The sequence below is a fragment of the Perognathus longimembris genome, chromosome 5 (assembly GCF_023159225.1).
Source record: "Perognathus longimembris pacificus isolate PPM17 chromosome 5, ASM2315922v1, whole genome shotgun sequence".
Taxonomy (NCBI): Eukaryota; Metazoa; Chordata; class Mammalia; order Rodentia; family Heteromyidae; genus Perognathus; species Perognathus longimembris.
The window spans coordinates 75,765,887-75,781,147 of NC_063165.1; the positions used below are offsets into that span (position 1 = coordinate 75,765,887).

At 40.3% G+C, this 15,261-nt stretch overlaps 1 protein-coding gene across 1 annotated transcript in view; it reads right to left on the bottom strand.

Moving 5' to 3' along the window:
- Positions 1–15,261, bottom strand: part of LOC125351126 (EGF-like and EMI domain-containing protein 1) — a 194,076-nt gene that overhangs the window by 30,184 nt on the left and 148,631 nt on the right. The gene's annotated exons all lie outside the window — the stretch shown is intronic.

The window sequence follows — 15,261 nt, forward strand, 5'->3', positions numbered from 1 at the left end:
ACTGAGGTGGATGAAATTCAGTAGATAATATTCCAATATGCAAATACACTGAAAGCTAGTGTCGATCTAAAAGCTGTCTGCTAAGCCATCCTTTAGATAATCCCTCTTTTTTTCTATTTTTGTCGGTACTAGAGTTTGAACTCAAGGCATCACACTTGCTTTCTTAGTTGGTGCTTGACCACTTGATCCATGCCTCCAGCCCTGCCTTTTGCTGCTTATTTTAAGTATCACTGGCTTTCCTGCACAGACTAGTTTTGAACCTTAATCCTGTGGATCTCAGCCTTCTGAATAACTCGATTACAGATATGAGTCATAGAGGCTGAACTGCATATTCCTCTTTATTACTGCAGATCAACCAGCAGCAATAACAGAAATGCAAGAATAGAAATTAATGTTACTTCTCATGATGCAATAAAATGGAATAGCTGTAGGAAAGCAAGTAGGTTCTGTAGTTCAAGTTATGGATGCATTGCTTTCGGATCATGATTGTAAAAACAAATGTCTTTTTCTTTACACTGATATTTTAAACATTAATATAAATGCTCACTTTAAACCACCCACTAGCTGGGCACTGGCAGCACACACTTGTAATCCTAGTTACCCCAGAGGCTGAGATCTGAGGATCACAGTTCAAAGCAAGCCAGGGCAGGAAAGCCCATGAGATTCTTATCTCCCATTAACCATCTGAAAAGCTGGTAGTAGAATTGTAGCTCACATGATAGAGTACTAGCCTTGAGCAAGCTAAAGCACAGAACCCAGACCCTGAGTTCAAGTTCCAGGACAGGCATGCGCACACACACACACACACACACACACACACACACACACACACACACACTACACAGAACATTCACTTGATTTGCAAATATTTATTTAATGCTTACTGTGTGACAGGCTCTAAAATTATTTGGGAAAGGCTGGAGTTGAGCAGATCTCGGGGGAGGGTTGCTATCTATACTTCAGCCACTGCTTTTTTGGAATTCCTTAAGAATAAGAGCAACAAGATGCTTGAAGCAAGTTGGCCTCTGGGCTTTATGAGTTGCTCGTCAGAATTTCAGCTACTTCCATTGCCAGCTCTCCAAAACAAAGTCCAATCCAATCAGGAGTAAAACCCGGCGACTCTCCTTTAAGCAATTCCCTTCCTGGTGGCAGTTAACTGGGTCTAAAGTCAGGGATCAAAATGAACTTTCTCCTAACCTATTTTCTTGAAGAAGTCACATTCTTTCTTAATATTTTGAAAGCATTTTCATGTGTGCCCTGGGAATGACTAGAAGAGCTTTTAATGTTATTAAGTCTGGATCAAATCACTGCAGTTCAAATCCAGCACCTGAGCGATGGGTCCTGGCCACGCCCCTTCTCACTGATTATTCACCGCCGCCTCATTGGTGGCCTTGTTAGAAAACCCTTAACGTCTCTGATCAGAGGTTGGGGACAGAGGCCACTTCCATACATTTTGCTGACAACCTTTGAACCAAGCTGCCAACTCAACACTTTCCATCCCGTCTTAAAATCCAAATGGTGATTCATTGTTTTTAAACAGGGAGACAGAGTACAATTGCTAACTTGACCTCTACCTCGAACTCTGAGTCAAAAATGCTTGAAGACCTGGGCATCTTAATGAGGGGCAGATATAAATCACCTTAAGGAAATGAGCGGTGGGCATCCTAGGAACTATAAAATGCCACCAGCTTTCCTTGGGCGATGAAGTTGAGACTAATGACACAAGACCCCATTACTTAATTGAGTTTAATAAAATATGGAGGAACAAACTTTCCTGTGGCTCCAAATAGTCTGATAAATGCATGGGCTCCTACTCAGAGCTTGCTAAGTGCATAATTCTCAAGAACACACTTTTGCTAAGAAACAAAGAAGGGAATGAATACAGATCACAGTGTCTTAATTTCCTTGAAGCAATCAAATTAAATGATGGCATTATATTCTTTGAACTAGCACACTTGTATGATTTAGATCAAAGGTGTAAGATGAGATGTAACACCAGAGCTGCAAATGGAGAAAAGAGTGAAAGAAATCTTTCTGGAAAGCGAGAAGTTTGGGGACATGCAAGAGGTGTGGTAAGGTTGCTTAGTCAAAAGCCACAGCCAGGGGCTGGGAATATGGCCTAGTGGCAAGAGTGCTTGCCTCCTACACATGAAGCTCTCGGTTTGATTCCCCAGCACCACATATATGGAAAACGGCCAGAAGGGGCGCTGTGGCTCAGGTGGCAGAGTGCTAGCCTTGAGCGGGAAGAAGCCAGGGATGGTGCTCAGGCCCTGAGTCCAAGGCCCAGGACTGGCCAAAAAAAAAAAAAAAAAAAAAAAAGCCACATCCAGGCCAAGCATGATCACCAAGGAAGAATTTTATGCATATGTACAAGCCGTCATGTCATCGGTTAGACTGCAATTTTATTAGATGTTGACTGAACTCAGTTCAAGCTGTGTAGATTCACAACGGACAAAAAGAAAAGACTTGGAAGTTGAGATAATAACAGTTCATTATTGTTCCTGGTCTGGAATAGCCACTCCGTTTTTCCTCCAAGTTTTAACTAGAAAATGGAGATAGAAATGAAAACATTTATATAACTTGCACAAATTAGAATTTTTTAAACTGAAGAAAATCAAATGGGGGTTGAACATAAAAACATTTTGTGGTGTTGAAAAGCTAAAACACCAACGTTAATATTTTAAATCTGATATATTTTTTCGGCTTGACCTCTGGTTGGCAGAAAGAAGCCTTCTTCTCAGTCTAGAATCATGCGATGGTTCAGTATTATTGTTCTTGATGTCTCCTTAAAAGTAGTGGTTTTGCAAAACAAAGTCTTTTTGAAAACTGTTCTAGAAGAAAGAATTACTTTGCTACACAAGAAACAAATCCACCCTTCGGAGAATTCCTCTCCAAATGCGTTGCAATTTAATGTTCCAATAGAAGATGATACATCCCAGAAACTGTGCAGAAGTTCCTCCTTTTCATAGTTTGCCAAGGTGTAACGCCTGTGAAATCTCGAGGTCTTCAACCTCGGCAGCCGCTATTTATTTAGAAACACATGAGCCTGTCTTTGTGCCTCTGGAGAATGCAATTCAATAGAACGTGGCCTTCACAGGTACCTGAGAATGTCACCAGCACACAGGCGCACCTCAGGGTGCCAGCAGGATTCTGATCACACCAACTGATTCCTGGACCCTTCTCCCTGGGGGCTGACCACAGACCTACGTGCTGTTAAACGTGCTGGATAAAATGTGAACAATCCACCGGCTCACCTGATTTCCTTGCTTACTCTAAGTGGAGATATATATATATATACACACACATACATGTATATACACATGCACACACATATATATGCACACACATAGAGAGAGAGTGTTTTTAGGTTATAGAGATATGTTTATGCCATCTTCCTCTGAAAAGTCATGTGAATATCTTTTGTTTTCTTAAGCAGATACATTTGCAAGGTGAGTACAGTATACAGTATAAAGAAACTTTTTATTTGGATATATAGTTATTCATCAAAATGTTATTCTGTCTTTTTGCCAGCACTGACGATTGAAAGCAGTCCTTTGTGCTTGCTCAGCTTGCTTGCTTGCTTGGTGCTCTACCACTTGAATCACACCTCCAGCCCAGCTTTTTGCTGATTATTTTGGACATGAGTCTCCCAGACATTTCTGTCCAGGCTGGTTTTGAACTATGAACCTTCCTGATCTCAGCTGCCTAAGTAGCTAGGATTAAAGGTGTGAGTCACCAGGGCACTGTGGAATTTAACTATTTTTAAAGGATAGTTTTCATTGAAAATAATCTATTTTGACAGTATTCAATCTGTTGGGGACGCTAAGTCCTAGACAGAAGGGTTGCAGGGAGTGTGGGAGAGGAGTGTAATTGGAATAGAGTATGTATGTGGAGGTGCAGCATTGAAATTCCCCCCCACAGTCTCACTGAAAGAAGCCAATATTTAAACCTGTACATCTCTTGGACACTGTGCTTCCTACCTTCAACATTGTCTCTAGTTTCTACCCAATCAGAAAGCATTGCTTGACAAGTCAACAAAATTCTGTCTGATCAAGCTAAAAATAGAAATATCTCTCTCTCTCTCTCTCTCTCTCTCTCTCTCTCTCTCTCCCTCTCTCTCTCTCTCTCCCTCCTCTCTCTTCTGTGCACTGACCCATTATCAGGTAAATAATCAACTCTGTAATTCTGTGTTGGGGCTCCTGGGTATAAACTTTTCAACCCAAAGGAATCTTTTAATATTTTAGTTATGCTTAAAAGCATCTGGACCCCTGGAAAAATTATCTGGTATCTGTTTAACATGGACCATGAGGGATTTTATGCACAATATCTATAATAGAGACCATACAGCAATTTAAACATATTCGGTCCAAAGGTCATTTTACACAACTGATAAGAAATTACTGCACGGCTGGTACTTTATAACCTCAAATCACATTTTTCATCACAGAAAGTTACAACACAAGGCAGGAATAAATTCACATTTATCTACACAAATCTCTTTCCTTTCTGGTTTATATAAGCACATATTATTAAATTATTATTATTTTTTACAACAACACTCGCACTCAGGAATTCATACCATAGTCATAACTCATTTCTCACAAACCAAAACCATAGTCGTATACATAACTAACTCATTTTCCCTGATTCATATGTATTTTCTTTTCTAACAATGCTGTATTTCTTAAGTTCAAAATTGGCAGCTAGTAATCATTATCATTATCATCATCATGCTGCCTCATTTCACTGCCCTTATTTCAAACACATCAGTTATTTGTTAAAACAATGGAATTGATAGAGAACCACTTAATTCCAGATGGACATTATTGAGCCACTCAGATACTGATATTTGTTCTGGTAGAGGGAGCTAGCAAAGAATGAAGCCTGTTTCCTCAACATTTGTTAATCTTCATAGTTAGAAAAGCTTAAGCAAGGCTGGGTAATATTGTATTTCAGCTGGGTGCTGGTGGGGACTCACACCTGTAAGCCTTGCTACACAGGAGGCTGAGATCTGAGGATCATGGTTTGAAGCCAGCCTGGGCAGGAAAGTCCATGAAACTCTTCTTTCCCATTACCTACACCACCCCCCACCCCAACCACCAAAAAAAGAAAAAGAAAAAGTGGCTCAAGTAGTTCAAGTAGTAGAGTACTACCCTTGAGAAAAAAAGAATCCAGGCCCTAAGTTCAAGCTGTAGCCTGCACGCACGCGGGCACACACACACACACACCACACACACACATACACATACGCACACACACCTACGCTAAAGTCTGAAGTACAGGTGACAGAAAAACAAAATAGACACTACCAGATGCTCATGGAAAAACAAACCTTTACATGCAAAGAAATAATGATACTCTAGTACCTCTGAAGGCTCATTGATACTCTTTTTCCACATTTGAATTTTCGTGACACAGACACTCCTCTGTGTTTGCAGGCATTACATACACCTGTCACCTAGTGTCTGCAAACACATCTTTTTAAAGCATCTGCTTGAGAGAAAGTCTCCCCTGAGCCTCTCAAGATTCCCTATTTATTTCTATTCTGCCGGTCTAACTTAGCTCAATGAACATGGAAGCGGCTCCTCTCCTAGGGAGTACTGGAGTACAGTGAGAGGGCCAGGGGTGGGCGGGGCTGATGGGGACAAGGAAACCAGTCTGAGGCTTTCCTGTGCCTTTGGGGGGTGGGGGAACCACCGCCATTGCTTGCTTTGCCATTTCTTAAGGCAGATTCTTCCTGAGAAGGGATATTTTTGGATCATGGAGGATATATTTGGCTATCAGCCAAACAATCATCTTTTCCTGAGGGGGGGGGAAAAATGAACACAACTGATACAACAAGTTAGCCAAGTTGGTAATTACTTTCAACCTGTCACTCTGGGTGTATGTTTAACCCAGTAATAAAAAAATATTTTGTTAAGCAAAGAAAATACATGCTATTTCAATTCTGGATAGTTCTTTTTCTTCACTAAAACTGAAGAGGAATGAGTGGGTGCTGTACTTTAGAACAGAAAGAAAAGAAAGGGCAATTCTCTCTAAGGTTAAAGGCAGAGACAGGCCTAGTAGGGCAGTTAAAATTCAGATTAGAAGTGTCTTAAACTGATTATCAGGAAGATAATCTGAATGATAATCTCAAAGAAAACTGATATTCGAGGACTCCCTTACATTTGTATAACTGAAAATTTAAAAATGTTCACCTTATTTTGAAGGATTTTCATAATCATCAAAACATTTCAGAGAGTATAAAATCAGTCGGTAAATATTAAGCATTTACTTAGATATCAAATTGTTTTTTATTATAGCTATAAGTTTGTCCAACAATGTGTGCTTTTAGGGAATCTTAGTTCCACTTTCTGATAAAATTTGTAAAACAAAATTTTTTTTTTTTTTTTTTTTTTTTTTTTGGCCAGTCCTGGGCCTTGGACTCCGGGCCTGAGCACTGTCCCTGGCTTCTTCCCGCTCAAGGCTAGCACTCCGCCACTTGAGCCACAGCGCCGCTTCTGGCCGTTTTCTGTATATGTGGTGCTGGGGAATCGAACCTAGGGCCTCGTGTATCCGAGGCAGGCACTCTTGCCACTAGGCTATATCCCCAGCCCTGTAAAACAAAATTTTAAACCCACAAAATTTATGTTGTTAGTGAATTAATTAGTTGAACTACATTATCATCAGTCTAGGAAATGTTAAAACTATTATGGCAATATTATTTTTTCTTGGAGAAATGAGCAACATGACAGTTTTTGATAATACTTCATGTGACTAAATTAATGAAACCCTTATCTTGAGTGGATGAACCCAACTTACAGGTGATTGTATTTTTAAATTAATGAAGCCTATTATTATGCATTTTTGGATTTATCATTTACTGAGAACTTCCCATAAGAAATACATGCAGGAATATCAATCACAACTTTGCTTTTAATCATAAAATACTGCAAAACAAATCTTAGTGCTAGCTATGGAGGGATAATTAAACTGTTTTAGAGACATATGACAGAATATTCTGAATCTACATGGCTAACTGGAAGATACGTAGATAGAAAACCTGCCAATAAGGTGCAATTTACTGTGGCGAAATGTAAAGAAAATGTTTGGTTGCAATTGCCATGGCATTTGTTTAAAAAGTGTGTTCAGTGCAAAGTCAGTGTAATGATGTTTACAGTTGAACAGTGGGCTGGAAGACAAACATGGACTGAGAAACTTCACACTACACAATTCTAGATCTGTGTTTAATTGGTGACACATACTGGATCTATAAAACAAAAAGGTTAGAGGAAAAACAATAGCATTTCTTTCTTTCTTTCTTTTTTTTTTTTTTTAGCTTTGGTTCAAATTCACAGTGAGTGTGGAAGCCATCGCCCTCTAGTGGACAACTTATAACAATGCTCTTCGAATGTTAATTCTGCACACTGAACATCCTCATTTATACATGGGAAGAATCAACTACAGTTTTAGACTCGGTAACACTGCAAAATAGAAGCAGTCCAATGACACTGGAAACATTTTAAGCTCCTGGAAACGTCTTGCTAAACATCACGATGCACTTTTTATGTGCAATAGACTAAAACTCAGGTACTCAGTTAGCTTATGGAAGGGAAAGGTTGTGGTGAGGGCCTCTGAGAGCATCGATGCTTCAATCCCAGGCAATGCTGACCTGCAATAATTATGAAAGCTCGCTTCTGATTAAAAACTCGAGTTGCTTCTGCCAATCTGGAAACTAGATCTATGTAGGCTGCTGTCACCTCCCAACTGAATCACTTATGTGAATAATGAAGGCGCTTATGTTCATGGGCTAATGTAAAACATTTCTAACAAGAGAAAAATATTTCAAAACTATATATGGCTCTGTCAGCTGCCAAATTCCCCCGGTCTAGTGGAAGGCGTGCAAGAGTTTCCTGTCAACTCGGGCTCTGAAGCAGAACACTGTCTATTCCCACCGCCGTGGCTTGCTCCATACTCGCCCGCAGCCACCTTGGAAATGGACCTGCTCCCCGAAGGGCAATTCAAATCACATTTAGAATTTCCTATTTACTTTGCAATAGCCATGGCAGAAGTTTGAATGTCACAGTAGAAACCTGGTACCAAATGGCGAGCGGGGAGAGCGGATTCGGTTTCAGAATCCCCTTCATAGGAACATATTTTCATCAAGGCGCAAGGGGAGAAGGTGTCACGGAATAAGGTCACATTAGGAACTCTGCATTTAACCCTTTAGTGTTCGACTTGAGCAAATGAGCTAATGTTTCTCACCAGACTAAAGGGAACCTATTAGACTAATGTCTGTAGTAACTTTGCCTTTTAAACTCTTATAGAGATATGTTATATATTTCTCTCTATAAACCCGACCACTACTATGTGTATGAAGGTGAAATTTTGCCATGCTAACCTAGAGAATGGAGTCAATTTTCATGGGTGGGGAAACATTATTCTAGGCTTGTAATAAAGTTTGCTAGTTATTTATTTTTCTTAGGCTATTTCTATCTTAGGGGAGATGCGGTAGGACAACAGTTTTTGGACTCCCTTTTCTTTTCTTTTTTTTTTTTTTTTTGGCCAGTCCTGGGCCTTGGACTCAGGGCCTGAGCACTGTCCCTGGCTTCTTCCTGCTCAAGGCTAGCACTCTGCCACTTGAGCCATAGCGCCGCTTCTGGCCGTTTTCTGTATATGTGGTGCTGGGGAATCGAACCTAGGGCCTCGGGTATCCAAGGCAGGCACTCTTGCCACTAGGCTATATCCCCAGCCCTCCCTTTTCTAATAGATGAATCGATAGGGGTGTGTTTTATTTCAGACTAAATAAACATGATACTATTTTAGCCAAATTTATTTGGACTTTTTGGTTATGATGAATAGTGAGCAGGAAGACCACATTGCTCCAACTGGACACAGCCACACACTCTGAATTTCTAGATTGTTTGGCTGGTGAATGTGAACAAGACATCCAGACAAAGCTGCAAGATAAATATGGTGTTTGCCAGCTCCATTTGGAGTTACTAGGCAGTGACTGTAGTTGAGCTCAGCTCAGCCCCGGGTTCCCATTCAGACGCATGTATTTATTGACAGTACATGATGCTATGCCTACCAATCCATTATCATCTAAAATGGAAATCATTTATTCTGACTTGTTTAAAGGTTATTTCAAATGAACTGTACTTAAGACAATATGTAATTACAGTAGACAAGAATAAGCTAGAGTTCAAAGAAAAGACACACTGCTATTAGGTGGCCTTGCTTTTTTACTGCGCCAACACTGGGACTTAACTCAGGACCTGGGTGCTATCCTTGAACTTCTTCCCTCAAGGCTAGTGGGTGGTTAGTTGGAGATAAGAGTCTCACGGACTTTTCTTCCAGGGCTGGTGTTGAACCATAAACCTCAGATCTCAGAATTCCAAATAACTAGGTTACAGATGTAGGCCAACACTGCCTGGCTACCTCAATTTTTATATTAATGGCATCTATTAGGGGTTTGGACTATGTGTGTTACCACCCATGAAGTAGAAGAATACAAATGAATGCAAAGAATAGAATGATGGCCATGTAGAACGGAATGCCACATAGAATGGAACTAGTCACTTCCATTAGATTTTTATAATAAATTATCCATGTCGGATGACTGGATTAGATTAAAACTTGCACTTTCCTACAGAAGTAGGATAAAACCCTTGAGGAATCCCAAATCTATCACATAGATTTTATTTTCCTTCATGTATCAAACCAAAGAAGAAAAAATTAAGAAAGTTCTTATTACATACTGGCTTCAAAGAAGAGAGAAACCAGATATTTTTGAGAGAATCACAGAAATTAAATAGCTACTGTAAAAAGTTTTAATGTGGCTTTATAAAGTATTGGTTCCCATCTTGTTGAAGCATATTGTTTCAATCTTAATCCACATTGTTCTAAAATCCTCTAACACTGCTACGACACATAGTGGGAACAATAGAATGAATTAACAAAAGAAACCTGGGGGGAGGGTATCTGGATTATGTTCTAACTCTGAAAAATGAAAATGACAGTATCTACTAAATATTATTCTCCACACCTTAGAGAGAAACCTAACAAGACAGCCTGGCTAGGGTTTGGCATACATTTGGCACAAACCAGAATGAGTGGCTTTCTTCCTGATTGACAAGTGGATATGTGAAGGTCAAAGGTCATAGGCAGGAGGCCAAAACTGCCAGGAGGAAAATGTATAGCCCGGGCTGAGAATTCACTCTCTGCAGATGGGGTCCAAAGCTTCAACTCGAATTCCTCCACACACCATGCTCCCCAGACCTCCCGACCACGCAGGCGCAGTACTGCATTGTCACTCCTCCCTCGAGGAAAGAACCTTATCAAGCTGCTCATTATTGTACACACCGGGCACGCACTCATTCCATGTGAGTGGTACTTTCTAGAACATAAGCCAGATTGTGTGGCTTCCTTCTCCTGGCCTATCGATCCTCTCCCCCACCCCCTTTCCTTCAGCAAATGGGATCCAAGACCTCTGACCCACGTCTCTTTCCCTACTCTACCCTTCTCTGTGCCTTCTGATGTTCTTCACTTTCTCATCTTGCTGCTAATCTCCCTTAACTAAGCTGACCACGTGACCTGCACTCCTAGTCTCTTTCACTGTCTTCTGCATTTTACTCCATGATATTTCCCAGTGGCACTTACTATCTATCATCTTGAAGACACACTTGCTTGGTATTTATTAAGTATTATGCATGTCTGCTTGCTCAGAGGAAAGCCACAAGAGATTGGGGGCCTCTGTTTCCCTAATGGGTTTAATTCAGCATCCCCCACACCCCCAAGATCGGTGTTGGCATATACTGTATAGAATAGTTACCAGCAATTTTGGGAAGCATACACTTGAGGAGAAAATGGATGAAAGGGTTTAAAACTCCACAGAAATCACAAAAGTTAAAGTATTTCCTTGAAAGTTTGACACTCTTTATACAGCACACAAATGTGATTGCAACTCTCATCTAACTAGTTCACCCAATTTGGAGAGAATTTGTCACAACTCAGCAATGCTGATGGATGATTTGGTGTCCTGGCCCCGAAAATCCATCTCCAATACAGGCCACTCCCCATAAATCCTGCCACTCATATGCAGGCAGAGAGCAGAGAGATTATTGATTTAAAACAAAACAAGGCAAAAAACAAAAACAACCAAAAACTTAGTTGGGCACTAGTGGCTCAGGTCTGGAGTCCTAGCTACTCTCAGGAGGCTGAGATCTGAGGACCCTCAGTTCAAAGCCAGCGGTAGTAGGAAAGTCCATGTAACTCTTACCTCCCTTTAGCCACCAAAAATAAAGCCAGAGGTAGAACTGTGGCTCAAGTAATAGAGCACCAATGTTGAGTGAAAAAGCTTAGGAAAACCACCCAGACTCCCAGTACTTGGGGAGAGAGAGAGAGAGAGAGAGAGAGAGAGAGAGAGAGAGAGAGAGAGAGAGAGAGAGAGAGAGAGAGAGAGAGAGAGAGAGAGAGAGAGAGAGAGAGAGAGAGCGCACCAGCCTATATTTTTCCCTTTAGGAGAAAAGAAAATAAATACAAAATTCTAGTCTATTTATACAACTGTAACCTTTTAAGCACAGAAAAAATGGACACCCATCCACACTGATCAACCCTAACTAATGTGCAGTTGCGACTGCACTGTAACGCTATGCATTCATCAGTGGAGACAAGCTTGCTAATGCTACCATGTTGTGAACGGGACACGTAATTAGCTTGTTAACGTGCCTTGTTGTGTAGTTTGCGGTGCGTTTCCACAGATGGTAGGTGCTACAGTGTCAAGGGCTCCTGGCTTCTGACTTAGCTCCAATTTTGGATGAACTTCATTGATTCTGCCCAAGATACACAGAATAGCAAGTCGTGCCCCCGAATTCTTTTTCCACGTGGGTTTCACAGCCACAAGGCTGGTTTTAGTTGAGTATGAGAGTGTGGGCCCCAAACTCCATAGTTCCACACAATGTTTGCATTAAGTAATCTTGGTCCTTAGAGTTCAGCCATGACTTTCCTGAATGGATGTTTTCATGGGCTTTATCTTGTTCCATGTGACATACCTCCAGCAGTAGACCATTGATTTAGCTGTGATTTCCAGACACTGCACCTCAGTGTTGGTGGAAACAGGGCCATTACATGATTTCCAAATGCTAGATTCTTAAAATGATAGTAAGATTTTTTGATTGCAGTCTGACTTTGCAAAGCCCTATGTACATAAACAGTTCGCTAACACACTGCCCAGAATGCCAGCAAATTCATCAGTTATTTGAAATAGGGCAAAACATGTATCCATTTCTCAGTGTTCATGAAACATTTTTATCTCCTTTTGCAACATTCTAATTTTCATGAGATGCTTTACTTGATGGAAATGACCTGGAAGATTCTTAGCTTGCCTACATTCTTTGCTTTAAAATAACAACAAAAAAAGAAAACACTAGAACATGGATCTTTTCAAGTAAACACTGATGAGATGACATGAACTTGGTCCTGAACAAAACTGATTAGCAGATACTCTCTATAGTCTTCAGGTTTACCTAAAAGCCTGCCTGGAAATAATTCCTAGTAGCAATGATGCACATTTGGCTCGTCTAAGTCTGTTGTCAGTTGGCTTGCTTTCTGGGGCGATGGAGCTGGGACCACAAGTTAATAGTAGGACGTTTGTCACCTCCTTGGAATTGTTAGAAAAGAAATGGACATTGTCTCCATGTTTCAGGAAGATGCTGACATTTGCAGCAGATCCGCTAAGAAGCTGAGCATTCCCCCCAAAGCTTAAAAGATAAGGCTTTAAGGTTTGGGCATGGTTTCCAGCATTCTTTCTACTTTATTTTATTTTTTTAACAGAGTGAAAGAGCTGCTAAGTCCTTGGCTCAGTTCTTGAGTTTGGGATTTAATAATCCATGATAGACCAGGGAAACTGCATTATCTGCAAGTACCTCAAGAGATGCCACCATGGATGGTGTGCTGATGGAAGGACTCACTATAATCTACAAAAGAAAACAAGACTAAAGGTCTTTATCTGGAGCCAGTCATTCTAGTTGTTTGTCTTCTACTTCTCAAATGGCCCAAAGTGCCCTATATATGCACAAAACCGCTTGTTCACTCATGTTTTCCTTTCTCCCTCCCTCTCTCCCTTCCTCCCTTCCTCCCTCCTTCCCTCCCTCTCTTCCTTCCTTCTTTCCCTTGTTCTTCCTTCCCTCCCTCCCTTTTTTATCATCCCATTATTTCTTTTCTCCTTTCAAAGGAAAGGGAAAAGTCTCATGCCAAAGATGAACTACAAGACCTCTATGTGTGAAGCAAGTACTATACCACAGATTTATATTCCCACCCCACCCATTCATTCATGAATGTAACCAATACTTATGAAATTAATTATAGAGACTCTGTGTTAGGCTTCAAACATTCAATTGTTGGTATAATCTCTAGTCATAAGAAATAGCCATAGTTTCCACTTATATGAAGTTTTCCTTCCTATGGTCTTACTTACTATTAACATTGGTCTGAAAACATGAAATAAAAAATTCTGTAAAGAAAAATATTCTTTAATATACACCTGGCACCTTTAGCTCACACTGTAATCCTTGCTGTTCAAGAAGCTGAGATCTGAGGATTGCAATTCAGAGCCAGCCTGGGCAGGGAAATCTATGAGACTCATCTCCAACGAACCACCAAAAAGCCTGAAGTGGAACTGTGGCTCAAGTGAGAGAATGCTAACTTTGAACAGAAACGTTCAACAACAGCATTCAGGCTCTGAATTCAAGCCCCAGGATGGGCACCAAAAAAAGAGAGAGGGAGGGAGGGAGAGAGAGAGATAGAAAGAGAGAGAAAAAAGAAGTTCTTTAAGATACATATGCTTTTAACTTACTAACTTACATTATTGGACCACTGTATCATTAATTATTGCTCCGAGTGTTTATGGTGCTTAGGTATAAATAAAATACATCATAGGTATGTACATGAAGAAAAACAAAGTGTATAAAACACACACACACACACACACACACACAGTGTGGGGTAGGAGCAGGTTACAGCTTGCTGGAGGCCTTGGAACGCATCCACCTGGGATAAGGAAGAACTTCCTTCCATATCAGCTTTCTATATCTTTGAGTCTTAGCTTCTCCTCCCTCAGCAGGTCCAGACCCATTATCACCTAGGGTACCAGATCAAGCTCCAGCTACTATGTGCAGCCCTGCAAGAGCTTCAGGATCCCTGGGGACACACTTCTTATTGCCCCTTTGTTCTTGGTGGATCCCCAGTACTTTTCCTGCTCCTACCTTAGTTGCACCGCCATTTCCCTTCTTTGGGTTTCTAATGTCTGGGCTCTTCCCGTCAAGGAAGATTGCAGCCTCCCTTAGATTGTGTCTGGTTCTCAATGCTACATTCCTCTCACGATTGGCAGAATGAAGGAAGAAAGCCTCACCCTGTCCCTACCAAAAGCGAGACAGTTCTGGAACTCAGAAGTCAATGACGAATCATAACCAGGGAGAAAATGTAACTCAAATATGTGAGTTCTACTCCAATAAGTACCTTACATTTATCTCAGCTTAATGCTTTTGAATTTTATTTCATGTGTCTCTAAGAAGAAACTATGCTACAAGTAATTTTCCCGTCTTCAGTGTTTTTATTTTATGTATGCTGTGAAATGCAGATGATTTGAAAATGATGTTGTGAAAGCACATTTCACATTAAAAGAAATATCATGTGTTTTCTTCTTAAAGCATAGAGATTTGGGGGTGTGACTGCTTTGAATTCTGATACACTTCGGATTTTTGATCTTTACTCAGCTCGAAACTTGTAAGTAGCTGAATGGAATAATTTCTTTTTTTTTTCTCAAATTTTTATTATCAAACTGATGTACAGAGAGGTTACAGTATCATACGTTGGGCATTGGATACATTTCTTGTACTGTTTGTTGCCTTGTCCCTCATGCCCTCCTCCTGAATAATTTCTTACAGGTGTTAAGATGATGGATTTCTACACATGGACACATACAGAGATAGATAGACAGACAGATAGATAATAAATAGATAAATAACTAGATGATAGGTAGTTATATATACAGAGAAATGATAGACACACAATTGATAATTATATAGATGACAGAAGGTAATAGATGAAAAGTAGATAGATGGTAGATGATTGATGGATATAGATAGACACATGATAGAATGTTGATAGATAATGGATAGATGGGTAGACACTTACAGAGAAACACTTTGGTATAAACAGCTTCATTATAATTCCTACATAATAAATGTATAATAAAATTGATAATCACATTTTTTGTTCATG